The 16,126-nt window shown below is 46.9% G+C and overlaps 1 long non-coding RNA gene across 9 annotated transcripts; it reads right to left on the bottom strand.

Annotated features, from left to right (window-relative positions):
- Nucleotides 1-4,833: 4,833 nt before the first annotated feature.
- LOC119285041 lies at nucleotides 4,834-14,126 on the bottom strand. 9 transcript variants are annotated; one of them, XR_005139339.1, is made up of 7 exons: nucleotides 11,151-14,126; nucleotides 7,709-7,776; nucleotides 6,929-7,009; nucleotides 6,624-6,718; nucleotides 5,909-6,506; nucleotides 5,366-5,504; nucleotides 4,834-5,269 (listed from the first exon to the last, which is right to left on the bottom strand). It is a non-coding gene; the product is annotated as an uncharacterized LOC119285041 (long non-coding RNA). The 9 variants fall into 9 exon arrangements; XR_005139335.1 differs by having other exon boundaries at nucleotides 4,834-5,254; XR_005139329.1 differs by having other exon boundaries at nucleotides 4,834-5,504; nucleotides 5,909-6,186; nucleotides 6,276-6,506.
- Between the last annotated feature and the right edge of the window lie 2,000 nt (nucleotides 14,127-16,126).

Genomic DNA, 16,126 nt, shown 5'->3' with positions numbered 1-16,126 from the left:
CCGCTAACAGAAGGCGTCCTCTGTTTCTTAAGTAGGAGTATAAGAGACAGGAGCACTGCCGCTCAACTAATGCAGTGACAACGAGCTACTTACAAAGTTCAAAAGAATTACAGGTAGTAGTATATCTCTTGCCATCTAAGCAACAAATACAGTTGAATCAAGGGTTGTATATACAGGTGGGCGTCAAGTCGGACAATAAGAAGTTTATATCGCCTTGCTATTAAAATAAACTCACCTCGTGCGACATACAAGCATATATATTACAAATATTCACTTGCGGGGTATAGCGACGAAAGAATCGGCAAACCATGGAAACTCGCAACATTTCTGCATAAATAAAGGTTGCAACTACTACGACTTGATATTGCCTTTAGGCAGGCCGAGGAGAGACGGCCCGTAGAGGGACTGGCGCTATACCATCTCGATTCTTTCCCGTGGATCGGACATTTTATTTATCTCGTATCGCCTCAATAATGGAACTGGTACCAAGCTCCTTGCAAGGGCGTAAGTAGTACAGAAAATTCAGACAGCTGTAGGGGCGACATGACTGTAACAAAAGAAAAACTGTAACTACAGGAGGCAACAATGGTGATCCAACAACATTCAAACCTCTTGATTAAAATCTTGTAAAGTGTTTTGAGTATCGGACACAGCTCAACGGGAGCAACATGCTTCTTGGTTTCTGGGTGCGTCACACTTATGCTGCCTTGACTCAGGAGTTCGTAAAATGCATTCACTGTAGAGATACCCTACAAGTGAAAAAAAAAACACATGGAACATAGCATAGGACTGGACAGTGGCGGCATGTGGTGTGGTCTACCTTATTGGAGGCACTTTTTTGAAGCTCATATCCGCCAAAGAGATTGTGAAGAGGTAGCTGCATTGGATCATTGTGTAGACTCGCCCGGAAGGGTCGTTTGCTCGAGGGGAAACCCCTAGGTCTAGGTCTTCTGGATCGGATGATGGTGACGTCTGGCATCACAATCCCTCTTGGGGGCATCGTTCTTTGAGCAAGTGGTGGCTGGAGGGGTCCAGAGGTGAAGCGGCGTCGTATCTAGCGTGTCGATGCCGGTGGATCTTGGCGGCATGGTGCAGCGAAGTCTCGGTGATGGATGCTTCTTGATGGACGAGTGCAGGGCGGTGGTGCTGTTTGGGGGCATTATCGTGGAGCGTATGCGTTTTAGGGTGTAGCGCCGCATTGTATTCAGTTTTCCTATGCTCAGTTATTGTAATGTAGTCGCGTGTGCCTTGCATGATCTGATTATTCTGGGATCAACGTTGTATGAGGATTATCCGATCGCCTTGTACCATTCGGTCGTGTACTTTGTTTTGTGCTTGCTTTATATAATAAAGTGGGGTGAAAGCCTGGTTTTCTGAGTTGTATTCAATATATCATAACCGATAGACCATTATAAGTAACAATTTTCTATATCTACACATAAACATCATCATGCCCATCATTAATCATATACATAACAAGTCTACAATTTTTTTTGAAAAGGATGATAACCCCTGGTCTCGGCATCAGTCAACGCATGTAACCATCTTTAATTCTATTCAACAGCCTGTCAACAAGAATATATGGATCAACCTGAAGCCACCTATCCAAGGAACAAAGTCGCAATACCTACAATCTTGATAATGTGCGTGTACCGCATGAATGCACACTATCTAATCCGATGGCCTCAAGCAGTTGCTCCGCATCAGGCCCGGAGCACCACCCGGTCTGGCCGACCCGCAACGCACACCGCAGGCGCACGCTTTGGATCCGACACCGCCATCTTCCACTGTCCCATCTCCAGAAGTGATCAACACACTGACCTTGTCAGACCCAATTGCCGTTGGCGCCACCATGACGCCAGAGAGCGCCACCAACCTACGTGTGTCCATCAACCCGCGTCCAACACCAAGAATCCACTACGCCACACCATCAAGACCCACCGTCTTTGATGCGGTAGATATAACACCGCTCTACCTAGTGGTCCCTTCAGTCAGTGCCTGCTCCAAAACAATGCCCCCAATAGGGAGAACGACATCGAAGTCCCCATCATCATATGATCCGATAGACCCAGATCTAAGGTTTTTCCCCGAAGCAGATGCCACTGGAGAGAGACGGGCACACCATCTGCCACTGATAACGATCCCACATAATTCCCACCACTACAATGCTCTCACGGGGACGCCTTCAAGAAGGACACGACACCCAGAGCGCCGTCGTCGCCCACTGCAGTTAGGGTTTTCACCCGAGTAGCAGTGTGGTAGGTCAAACTCGACCGATAGATGTCTCCAAAAAGAAAACCAGCGCCCTCAGGCGTCATCGCCGTCGCAGCCGATCGTAGCCGACCATGGAGTTATCCCGGTCTAGACCCTCACCACCCGCTCCGCCCACAACCCTGTGACCGGCTAGACTAGCACGGCCCAGATCCAGCCGGGGGTGAAACGCACCAAGTCGGGACGAGATGCAGCTGCCAGATCCAGTGTCGACGGTTGCCAGGGCAACAAACCTCCGGCCCCGACCTGAAAGTTAGCCGTCAGCCGCCCGATCCAGTGACATGCAACCCACCAGCCCCTCCTCGCCACAGGAGAGGGTGGCCTCGCCAGAGGACCGCTGCCCCAAATCTGCGCTCTCCGCCCCAGATCGGGAGGAGTAGGGCAAGCCCCACCGCCACAGTCCCTAGCTGTGTCGTTGGCTTTCTCGGTGTCGGCCTCATATGACGGTGAGGAGGGAGGGAGGAGATCAAGGGACCCGCGGCGGATGAAGGAGTCGCCCTGGGCCTAGATTGCATGTCTACACCTAGATTGCACGCGAGACCATGTAGTCATATAAAGAATTACAGTATCTTTTACTGTATTAGAATTTCTACTAGTTGTACTCTCGGAGTTAAATAATTGGACAAGCAGTTATTGAGGTGTAAAATCAACAACACACCAGGCCAATAAATACGCATCGAATCACTCCTTTGCACATACCTACCGGTCCCAACGAGTATAGAAGCTAAACACTTACGACTTACAACACACACCTGGCCTGTAAAATACACGTCTAATCAGTCCTTTGCTGCTATTGGGTGTATATATAGAAGTGGCCTAAGAGGATGATGGTCATCTATTGCTAGGCATGGGATGCACCGAGAACATGCGTCCAAGCTGAGAGCACGCACGCGAGCGGATCCAACAAGGTTTTGCTGCCGGCGTTGGCTAACGGGATTCCTCGGTTACACGCACTACAACTTTCTTTTCAAATCTTCCTATATGCCGAGATCAAACTGATCGTTTCGACACTGACGGTCGAGAAGTACATCATGCACGTGTTGCCCTGGCATCAAATACATGCTACAGGTCAATCAAGTGGTGCCATCACTCTTTGCAAGCCAGTACAGAAGAACAAGGTGACCCTAGCATCTGATCTTCCTCTCGTTGGAGATATGTGAAGATGACACTGTAAAATGGCAGTGTTTCAAACTTTTTTTTTGACATCTGGCAGCGTTTCAAACTAATTTTCACCCGAGGTCAGAAATGTCTCAAAGCCATCTATCGTGGGCCTGTCAAGCAGTTCGAGAAGTCCTTGGGACTTATTCAGTTTTCATTTTCATTTGGGAGCAGGGCTTGGAAGAATTTTTTCTTACAAATGGATCTCAAACTGGCACGCTCTTCAAAATAGCAAAACTTGCGACAAGTCATCACATGCATAAAAGCTTTACATATACAGAAGTACAGGCGTCCTCTGTTTCTTAGAGCATCTCCAACGGCTGCGCCAAAAGACGCGCGCGGTAAATTGGCTTTTTAGCGCGCGCGGGACGTTTTCGCGCGCTCCAGCGGTGGCGGAAAACTAGCGCGCGCGGAAAAAGGCGGCCGCTCGCGCGCTACATTTGGCGCGCCGCGTCCGGCGCGCCTATAAATTGCAGCGCCCTCTGCCGCTCTCTCCATCTCTCCATCGCCCTCTGTCGCTCCCTCCATCTCTCCATCGCCCTCTACCGCGCTCTGCCGCCGGCACGCCACCACCGCGCCACCATGCCGCCTCGCCGCCGGGGAGGTATGGGCTACCGCGGTGTTTGTGCGCGTCCGTCCGGCACCTACTCCGTCGAGATTCGGTCAGCCGGCGGCATGCGGCTCCGTCTCGAAACCTTCGACACCGCCCAGGAGGGCGCCCGCGCGTATGACGCTGCGGCGTGGCGCCTCCTGCTGTCCCGTCAGGACATGAACTTCGTCGACGTGGCGACGCGGGAGCGCGCACAGGAGTTGGCGCCTTTCCCGCGGCTTCTCACCGACGAGGATCGTCGCAAGCACCGGAGGCGGGAGCATCGTCTCAGGCTGGCCGAGATGGACGAGCAAGCCATGGCGCTGTGGAGCCATCGCTTCCCGGAAGACACCAACGAGGAACAGTTCTTCGCCCAAAGGAGGGCGAAGAGGAGGGAGGAGCGAGCCGACTATCGCGAGGACAAGCAAACGCGGAAGACGGTCGCTAAATACAACCAAGCGCTAGGAGATGCGTCCTCCTGAAACTCCGGCGACGAGCGGTTCCTTGACACCTACGCTCCAAAGTCGGAGGAGGACATCACTGAGACAGAGTTCGAATAGGACAAGTAGTAGTAGGAGGAGAATTATCTACGAAACCAAATATGTATCGAATCATAGTAGAAAAAACTTAAATATAGCGCACCTACTGGAGCGGCGTGGGCGCACTTTAATTTGCGGCGGCCGCTGGAGCCAGCGCACCGCCGCGCGCAAAAGTTGACTAACCCGGCGCTGTATCGTGACTTTTAGCGTGTGGCGCGTTGCGCGGCTGTTGGAGATGCTCTTAAGTAAAAGTAAAAGACAGGAACACCGAGCCGCTCAACTAAAGCAGTGACAATGAGCTACTTTACAAAGTTCAAAAGAATTACAGATTTACAGGTATCTCTCTTGCCATGCAAACAACAAATACAATTGACTCAAGGGTTGTATATACTGGTGGGCATCAACTCGGATGATAAGAAGTTTATCTCACCTTGCTATTAAAAAAACTCATCTCGTGCTCAGCAGTACACATATAAGCATACACTACAAATATGCACTTGCAGGTTCACCGACAGAAGGATCAGCAAACCCTGCAAACTCGCAACATTTCTCCATAAATAAAGGTTGCAGCTACAGCTTGATATCCCATTTAGGCAGGCCAAGGAGAGGAGGTCGGTAGAGGGACTGGCATTGTGCCATCTCGATTCTTTCCCGTGGATCGGACATTGATTCATCTCGTATCGCCTCAAGAATTGAACTGGTACCAAGTTTCCTACAAATGCGTAAGTAGTACACAAAATGCAGGCACCTATAGAGGCAGCAAGACTAACTACAAGAGGCAACAATGGAGATCCAAGAGCATTCCAACCTCTTGATTAAAGTTTTGTGAAGTGTTTTGAGTATTGGACACAGCTCGACAGGAGTAATATGCTTCTTTGGTTTCTGGGTGTGCCACTTATGTTGCCTTAACTCAGGAGTTCATAAATTGCATCAACTGTAGAGACACCCTACAAGTGAAACCACACATAGAACTTAGCATGCAGCTATGCCAAACCAAAAACTCATACAGAGAGTAACTCGGCAACACAAACTTTGTATTGTTGAGATGGTGTCATGGTGACAAACATGTATAGTCTCTTTGCCTTTGATGTTGTCCCCCATTTCCAGAGATCTAAAACATCTTATATTTGCTTACAATGGAAGTAGAAGAGGAATACAGGAAGCTACCACATATCATTCAAGTTTTATTTGTTGGCACGTACTGCAAAATGAGTTTGGGATTGGATTATAAAAACAATACTAATTGATGGGCTCTGTTTTTATATTGGATCACACCCGGTGAATGTTTGTGTATCCAAGTTGATAATCATCAGAATTTTAAATAATAGAGAGTAGACAATAATAATTGTACCTTTTTCGACAAAGGATGGATTTGTAACAAAGCCTTTAATTCGGGCACATGGATAGCAAGCTTCCACGCACCCCTGTCCATAGCTAGTTCTTTGGTGATACTTCAATCCTTCACTAGTAGTTGGGGCGCACCCGTGGCGCGCCGCTTGAGGGGCATCTGGGCGGTGCCAGGTAGATGAACGCCCTTTTTACTTTCCTTTTTGGATCAGAATAGCAGCACATGTACATGCAATTCTTGATGGAACTTATTGTATATTGGAATATCACCTGAGGAAGAAACTGAAATGCCACGCCCACAATGATATAGCATTGACAGGAGCATGTTGTTGTTTGGCAACATAAGATACATTAACAGAAATTACACGCACATCGGCCCCGGGAGCGGTGGCAGGACCTTGATGCCTCCCTCTAACCGTGCGGCTGGCAAAGCTGCGGCAGTAGCTCGTCGTCGCGGACGGCAACGACCCTCCAGGACACGGTGTTGATGGAGGCACGAGGGAGATGTTGAGCTTGGTCTACAGGTCCCTGATGGCAGCCCTAGTCCTCTCGATGGGAAACTGCTCCGCACCGTTGGGGTCTTGGTTCCTCAACTTCCTTGCCTGCAAATGAGTTCCACTTCATATCTTTGGCATGACTGGTTCTGAGCTTCTAATGATTATATGAATTCTGATAGAAGCAAGTGTGCTCGTTCAAACATACACTGACTTCCGGCTCACCTTGTGGCTCTGAAAGAGCTGGAATGGCTCCGGTGAAGGTTTACAGACACCAACTTGCTCGTGAAGATAGATAACCTTCTTCCGGTTCTTCTTTTCTGCAAGGACTTTTCCTCAGCAAACATTTGTAACACTGGTTATATTTATTCCAGTTCTTAAAAAAGCATGGGACAAATAGGAGAAAATAGAGGAATATCAAGGTAAGATCCTAGGAAAGGATGCCTCAAATTAATTGAATGCCCACTGAAATGAGTCAGACATATAATGCAATATGAAATAACATTCTTCAAATTGTGCAAAGGAACTACCTTTGTTGTCCCATTGGCTCGATAGACATCAAAGTAGTGTGAACTGATTCAGTCTCCGTCTATCTACAACGTTATTATATCCTGCAAGAAAAAGCAAAACTAATTATACCACCATAAATTTTATACAAATCACATCAGACAGATATTAGATCAAAACGGACAAGAAAGCATCAACGAAGTTTAAAGATTCCACCCTCTAGATTAACATTGGACTGTAGACTTGACAGCGAAATCAGTTATTTGCAGCTTCTTTCCACAAAGTTTGCAAAAGTTACACAAAATAACCATTTTTTTAACATTGCCACTTTTTTAGAAGAACTCAAATAACCTTGTTGTTCAAATATGAGAAAAGTTATAGCTTAATGATTAACCAAAGTTCGTTTTCTTGAAAAGTGTATCAAACTTTTACGAGAAGGCATGTGCGCATTTATCTTGTCTCGGCACATTCGGCTGCCATGTTTCGTCATTAGTCTAACTCATTTACATCAATATGGGCATATGCTATAACATTATGATCTAATAGTAGAACATCGATCAAACATACGATACTATATCATTAGAGTTCAGAACCATCATAGGCATTGGTACATCTAACGAGGATATGTACGACTCGCCCTGGAGCATGGATGGGTACAATGCATTGTAGTGCAATCGCAAGAAAGCACTTTGTCCAGCCAAACTGAAAGCACTTTGTCAATGAGGCCATGACTTGACTTTGTCAGAAGCCTGTTGTACGCAATCGCAAGAAACGGCCAGCAGCAGTGCAATCAGGATACTCACGCCTGCAGTGATTTTGTAGCATTGCCACTAGACCTCTTACGCTTATATTCACATAAATCCGAGTGAAGCTGTATCAAGAAATATATTTCAGACATGAGAAGCAACAACAGTAGCTTAAGAAAAAAACATGTTACATATAGTAATATTTCCTTACAGCCTAATGGTACGAACAAATCAAAGTTGCTGGATTTGGCAGTGTAGCTAGAAGACAGAAAATGCAAGTTGACTATGATGTCACTGCTAAAGAAGCATAAATAGCATCTATGTCTAGTGAAAAAACAGAACAAAAGGAATTATCTTCATGTTAATCCATCTATATCTAGCATAATGATTTTGTAATATGATAGTACAATAGTATAATAAATGATCTTGTATGGCTACCGCATGAAGTATGGTGTAAAAAACAGAAAATTGAGTGAAATAAGTCATGTAGACATATAGTATAAGAAAGCAATAAAAAAAGGATCATACATCATGTACACCAAACCGGGTTGATCTCCCTTCTTAGACATGATAATCACTTCCAAATTAAAGACCAATGCTTGCCTATAATTCTACTCCCTCCATTCTGAATTACTTGTCTTGGATTTGTCTAGATACGGATGTATCTAGACTTATTTTAATGCTAGATACCTCCGTATCTAGACAAATCTAAGACAAGTAATTCGGAACGGAGGGAGTAGTTGGAAAGTAACCTCACTTCTAAGGGCATCTCCAGCCGCGCCCCCAAGAGGGCCCCCCAGGCCACTTTTTCGGCGCCGACGCCGAAAAAACGGCCCAGTCGCGCCCCCAGGACGCCGAAAATCGCCGGTTCGGACCTTTTTTCTGCCCGGCAGTCACAGGCCGAACCCGGCGCGCTCGGGAGCAGTTGGGGGCTCCGGCGCTAGGGAAAAGCATGCCTGGCCCACACCGACAGCGGAAAAGTCAAGGTTTTCTTCCCCTGACTCGCCTCGCACCCCCCGCGCCCTCGGCCACCACTAGCTATATCCCGGCGACGGCCGCCGCCCTACTCCGCTAGATAGCCATTCCCCGCCGGAAAATAGCAGTGCTTCGCCGCGGCAGCCCCTCCCACAGCAGCTGGGCGTTTCCGGCCGCGGAGGCGCGGTTTAACGGCGGGTACACGCCCACCGAGCGCAACTCCGCCTATGTCTTCTAGGCATAGCCGGTCCCAAGCCCGGGTAAAGGAGGAGGGTTGTGATAGGCTTGGCGAGCCAACGTAAAAACTAGCCAGTCCCATAGGTATGAAACCCATTTGAGCGAGAATAGTACTAGGATGGGTGACCTCCTAGGAAGTCCTCGTGAAAGGGTTTCATATCTAAGGGTTGTGATAGGCTTGGCGAGCCAACGTAAAAACTAGCCAGTCTTTTGGGTATGAAACCCATTTGGGCGAGAGTAGTACTAGGATGGGTGACCTCCTGGGAAGTCCTCGTGAAAGGGTTTCATATCTAGCCTACCCCAACTTGTTTGGGATAAAAGGTTTCGTAAGTAAGTACACGCCCACCGAGCGCAAGGTGTTCGGTGTTTTGCCTGCCTCGGCGATGGACTCGGACGAGGAGGAAGAGCTCGCCGCGCTGCTGGAGGAGGAAGCCGCGGCCGACGTCCAGGAAGAAGAGCATCTCATGGTGCTCGCTGCCCTCGGCCAGCTGCTGGCGAGCAATGAAAAGCCGCGGCGAGGTGGCTCGGCGCCGGGGCGGATGAAAGCAAAGAACCGGCATCGTCTCCAAGGCTACTGCATGCTCTACTCCGACTACTTCGCCGATGCTCCACTTCATGGTGAGAGAACATTTCGGCGCCGTTATCGGATGAGCCGAAAGCTCTTCCTCAGGATTGTGAATTCCATCCGGGAGTTCGACAACTACTTCAAGTGCAAGATGGATTGCACTGGCGCTCTTGGATTCACCTCCATCCAGAAGTGCACGACAGCGATGAGGATGCTTGCATATGGAGCTCCCAGTGATTCACTCGACGACTATGGGCGCATGGCCGAGTCCACCAGCATAGAGTGTTTGTACAAGTTCTGTCGGGCAGTGGTGGCAGTGTTTGGGCCACAATACTTGAGAACACCCAATGCGGAAGACACTGCTCGGATCCTAGCCCAGAATGCAGCAAGAGGATTTCCTGGGATGCTTGGAAGCATCGACTGCATGCATTGGAAATGGAAGAATTGCCCATTTGGTTGGCAGGGGATGTACAAAGGCGCCAAAGGCGGTTGCAGTGTGGTGCTTGAGGCGGTAGCCACACAGGACCTTTGGATTTGGCACTCCTTCTTTGGTATGCCAGGAACTCACAATGACATCAACGTGCTGCAGTGCTCTCCTGTTTTTGCCAAGCTCGTTGAGGGCCATTCTCCTCCGGTGAACTTCAAGATCAATGGGCACCAATACAACAAGGGGTACTACCTAGCAGATGGCATCTATCCGAGATGGTCGACATTTGTGAAGACGATTTCAAACCCTGTGGCAGGAGGCAAGAACGCCTGGTTTGCGAAAGTTCAGGAGGCTTGCAGGAAGGATGTCGAGCGGGCATTTGGTGTGCTCCAATCTCGATTCGCTGTTGTTCGGTACCCCGCTCAGACCTGGTCCAAAGATCAAATGTGGGAGATTATGACTTGCTGTGTCATCTTGCACAACATGATCATCGAGAGCGAGCAAGAAGACCCAGTGTTTGACACTGAACCATACTACAGGCAGGGTCCTCTAGCCGAAGTTGATCACCAGCTACCGGCAACTTGGACTGCCTATCTCAGTATGCATCAGGAGATCCGAGACCCACAGGTGCATCATCAACTGCAGAAAGATCTGATTGAGCACCTATGAAGGCTCAAGGGGGACGCGGTGTGATGAAATACGAGTTTTTATTTGTTGAACTATATAATTTGTAGTGAACTATTTGTTGTTGTACTATTTTGTTGAAGTATTTGATTTTTCTGTGATGAAATATGTGATAAGAAATAATTGTGTTGATAATTGAACGCCGAGACACGGCGAAACCACGCCGAATATGGGCTTATTCTCGCCCATATGGGCCCTTTATTCGCCGAAATTGGGCTGCAAAATGGGCCAATTTCGGCGCCTGGGGGCGAGTTGGGGGCAACGACTGGGCGCAAAACCGCCCCTAGCGCCGATTGTATCCCCGGCTCGCCCCTAGGGGGCGATTTTTATGCGTCCTGGGGGGGCCAACGGCTGGAGATGCCGTAAGAAATCTGGAGGTTATAATTTCCGAATAATCCACTCCTTGAATGTTCTCTCATGATTCTTGAAAGAAACCTTTGAGCTGGACAAGAATAGTAGCAAAAGTAAACATGAAAGAAAAGATCAACTCAAGGTGCAGATGGGTAAAGCAAGATCATTCAGTAAAACTGAAATATTTATCAATCAAATGCTAATAGCCATATGACACAACCAACAAGGTAAGAAATCGATCGGATCATGGAGGAGCTCACCCAGAGTTTAGGCCCGTCAATCTGGCCGTATGGACCCTAGATGTAGAGAGAAAGCATGCATGCTCTTCTTGCTCCCACAGAACCACAGCAGAGTAGGGGTTGGAGATCAACTAATAAACATGGAGAGATCCATATATGCCAATCAACTAATAAAACACCACCGGAGCAGCACATGCATACTTGGAATATGAACATAAATAAAAGCAACTGCTAATGACAAAAAGAAATGACTTAATATTCAAACATTACGCCATCGATAGGTAGAATACAGAAAGTGTATCTGTAACAGTAGATGTTCCCATTGACAAAATGAATCGTGTTCCCATCTTCAATTTTCCTGCAATTTCACCTATTTTTCATGCCTCATTAATTATCTAGGGAATGAGACTATGATGAACAGGCGAGCACTAAAGTTTAATGCTAACAGCCTTCCACAAAGCAGATAACACCAGTAGCCACCTTTTCAAGATCAATTAGCATAGCTTGTCTGTCAAAAATAAATTGCATTACGAAAGCATTCCAAGACTACCTGGCTGTCAGAAATAAATTGCAGCAAATAACACTAGTAGCCAGCTTTTTAAGATCAATTAGCATAATTTGAAGAAAGCTTAGCATGCATATTGTATTCATCACTCTGTTAGAGCAAATTTGAAGAAAGCTTAGCATGCATATTGTATGCATTTGGATGCAGGTTGATGAATTTCATGTACTATCAGTACTGTGCAGGTGCATCCAAATCTGTATGATAGCAGAAGAATAATATAAGCAAGAAGACAGTACTTCCATGCAAAGAACCATAAAGAAAGGTATAAAATAGGAGTTTAAAGAGAATCTTTGATGAAAAACCTCACAAAAAGTGACCAGAAACTAAATCTTAGAATAGAGACAGATCTTGTGTCAGCATAATAAAAATGAAACGGCTATTTGACTAATTGAACGACCAATTAGATAGAGCAAAACCTAATGTGGATAATAGCTAGTCATCTGAACGGATTAGAAGGCATGAGGGAAATTACATATGAAGCGAAGCAGTACATCTAATTATCAAGATTTTAATCCCCAAATAAACATTATAAAAGAACATGAGAATATCTCGTGGTCACCTTCAATTGACAATCTGAGAACAAGATTTGCAAGAACATTTAGTATGCAGATATGTTTTTCTTTTATCAATTTCCTTGGGAGTTGGGTAAAGTAACTCTTGTTATATATAAGTGAACATAATTACGTATAGTCCAATCAGTAACTAACAAGGTATGCAAGTGAAGTGTCCAGGCTGTGCAAACTTATAGCCTGAGATGGTTTCTCACGTAGAAAATGCAACAAAAGCGACCTTTGCAAATACTAAATCATTTTGGCACCGCTGATTATTGCGTGCGTCAGGAGGGTTGAGGTGTGGCTGTTGCAACGGCGTACGCACGTCAATGCTTGCCATCATCCAGGACCCGTAGCAAACAGAAGAATCTTGCGCATCAGGACCCGCAATCCAGGAAATGGGAACAGAAAACTGAGATGCAGTTGAGTTTACCGACGAAGATAAAAGATTAGAAATGTCGTCAATAGAAGCTAAGCAAATAAGATTTCAGAAGGAAAGTAAACAAATTAAGTCAGTGTGGGTTACCTTTCAGTATCTGAATTAACAAACGCCAGCCTTTCACCCAAGGCAAGATCAATGATTAGCTACGTAGCTACTCAGCTAGTGTTGAGGTCCATAGTACATAGCTAACAGATGACTAATCTTGATCCCCTTAGTCTGAACTATAACAATCTAATTAGAGTTGCGGTGGCAAAATAGAACCTTTCAGATGGTAACTGGGCAATGGAATGAATAGGTAGAATTTTAATTCAGTAGCGCACTTGTCGTTTTACACAAATTCATGGACATTCAGCTACCGAGTCAACTTCAAAACCCTAGCTGTTTAGTTCTATCTGGTTTCTACTACATGGTTGACGTAATAAACAGAATTATCCTCTCTCTCTCTCTCCCTCTGTGTGTGTGTGTTAGATGCTGACCCCCAATTCATTCCATCCCTGAAACAAGCAAAATCATGAGTGCTGCAACCCACTTCTCAAACCAAACCCCTAAACAATGTACGAAGGAGAGAAGGCACATCTAATCGTCAGTTTAATTCGCTGGAAGTGTGAGAAATTGTGAGTATTGTATAAACTACTTGGTTGGTCTTCCCATAATCAGTTCGTCCATTCACCCCAAAGGGAAATACCGCTATTTGCCTTGATTCCTGAACTGATGTGTAGCAACAGTGTTGTGAGTTTTGGGTGCCAAATCACCTAAAACCAAATAGATTTGAAGCAATGGAGACCTATGAGTGCCACTGCCTACCGACCATCTCAGCACCAGCTTCTACTATTCTAGAACTGGGTTTAATTTCGAGCTCGAAAAACTTCCCCAACCCAATTTCCACTTGCTCCGAGTTCAGAGTGGTGAGAAGGGCAGAAGGCACACCCTATGGATGGTGTGGGATGGTAATCACGACGAAATGGTAAAAACTGGGGCGATGGATAGACGTGTTGGACCTGAGCAAGGTGGCGACGTCAGAGGAGGAGGACGAAGCCGGAGTCGTCGACCTCGAGCTCCTTCGTGCCCAGCTCCAGGATCTGGTCCATCTGCCTTCGGATCCAGGCCGGCACCGCCAGGCCGCGGGCTGTTTGATCCCAGTGTACGGGAAGAAAGGAGATGGCGCCCGAACCTGCGACCACCCCGAGCTTCCCGCGCCGGACGCCGATCTGGTCCAGGACTCGACTAGGAGGAGAGAAGCGGGGAGGAGAAGACGCAGGAGAAGCGGCTGAGCCGGCAACGCAGGGACCCAGGAGAGGAGGAGGCGAGCGGAGAGGGGATGCACCGGATCCCCACCAGGCACAGCGACGAGAGCCGTGCTCCTTCTACAGAGGATGGGGACGGCGCAGGGCAGAGAGGAACGGGGAGGAGGTTGCGTGCGGGATTGGACTCTGTTTTGTTTTTGCCCAGCGATCTGTTTTGTTTTTGTCCCGGTGATCTGTTTTGTTTTCCACGCTGTGATGACGTGGCTATCACAGGGAGGCGCCCTTGATGCACAGCTGAATGATTTTAATAATGTCTCTTTTTACGAATTCCTCCCATGTTAAATTCGGTCTATCCAGACCTCTCTTGACATTCTTCGCACGCTTTAGCCGTCTGCTATGCACGCGAGCTTCACAATGAGTACACCGGCAAATAGCAAAGGGATGTACTACCAAAGCTATGCATAGGTGATGCAAAAAAGAAAAAAAAACTAAAAGTGATTAGATCCGCCATCAAAAACTACAATAATAATCATATCTACACCAATCATTTGATGAAAACACACAGACGACGAGGTTTTTCAACAGCAACACCTTCGGAAAGAGAGTGGCGCTCAATCACCACCGTCATTGCATCCAACCATCCAAGGCAAGAATCTCGGTTTTCATCCTGAAGAACCAGTCCAAGCATATCCAAGAAATGCCTTCAACAAGGTAACGACGCAAAAACATTGGTATTGTCAGGTATAACCAACGTAGTTTAGACCTAGACTTTCACCCTGGAGCTTGAGACTGGGTCCTCGAGTAGCACCACCAACAACATAACTTATGTTTGGCCTCCACCAATTTTCCGCGATCCCAGCAGCTACATGTAGTGTTAATCGCCACTGTTGTGCAAACATTCCTCTGCGTCAAGTCATCTTCCATAGTTTGTATCTCCCCGCCGAAGTCAACCACCAGATCTGGAAGGAGAAACCCTCATGAAGACCTTTTGGTGACCACCTGATGGAGCTTCGTCAAGGATAGAGCTTGGCTATGAGGGCGCCTAAGCCAGGAAGAAGACACTCCTTAAGTGTTGCACGGCCATGCACTGGACCAGCAGTGCCTCCAGGCAAAACCACCCCTCCGAGAAGGTGCACCTCCACACCACCATTAGGGAGAGCAGGGCCGTCAGCCAACCAAGTGAGGAAGCACGAGGTGCTGCCGCCAGGACAAATCGAAGACTCCAGATCGGTGATGGCCATGGCAACAAGACTCCAGATGAGGCAAGGAATCACTAGTCCAACCCGGCCTGACTGCCGCAGACAACCCTCACTCCTATGCCGCGCAGTGGCCGTCGCTAAGGCTGCTTGGTGTGGGTAAGCCGTTGTCGCAACTCCTGATGTCAATGTGCACCCGACTGGCATGTGTTTCTATATGATCTAGGGGAGTAGGTGTTGTCGCCACTGCGCTCACTGGCAGCAGCGAGCAAGAGGAGTGGCGGACTATGGGTGACGGGCGTCTACGCCTTGGGACGCCCCTATGTCGCCCACGAGCGACACGGGAGCGATATCCTATTATTTCGGAAGGGAGTTGCAGTGTTATTAGGCGTGCATGTATTAGCTTTCATAATCAATAGATCTTTATAATCACGTTCAATATATCATAATTGATATACCTTCATAACATTCAAATTTATATATCTACAGTCAAACATCTTGTACATTGCAAATCATAATTTTATAAAGAATCATATTTCATTAAAATTGTTACCCTGATACTAGTTGTACCCTCAGGAGTTAAGTAGTTGGACAAGCTGTTGTTGAGGTGGTAATATGATCAAAAACACCACACTACACTATACACAATAGAATCAAGTGCCAGAGTTGTTCTCATCAAATCTTCTTATTTGATTGGAGCTTGACAAGTATGTGTAATGATGCAAATTAAATCGACCTCCTTGGTAAGATAATTTATATCGAGGGAAAGCAATGGCGAAGCTAAACAAGTTCATGATAGGATTATAGCATCTGGACAATAATTGGTGGACGCTCCTTTTATTTTAGACCACACTAAGTTAATCTTTGTGTATCTAACTCAACAAAACATCAGAATTTCAGCTAATTAGATACTTGATAATAATCATTTTATGCAGGTAGATTTTCATAGTTGTGTTTACCAAATCATAACCTATAGACCTTCATAACATAATAATTGTG

This window comes from Triticum dicoccoides, chromosome 1A, assembly GCF_002162155.2.
Source record: "Triticum dicoccoides isolate Atlit2015 ecotype Zavitan chromosome 1A, WEW_v2.0, whole genome shotgun sequence".
In the NCBI taxonomy this organism is placed as follows: domain Eukaryota; kingdom Viridiplantae; phylum Streptophyta; class Magnoliopsida; order Poales; family Poaceae; genus Triticum; species Triticum dicoccoides.
The sequence above is the reverse complement of the archived record's forward strand: the minus strand, read 5'-3'. Positions and strand labels throughout refer to the sequence as shown.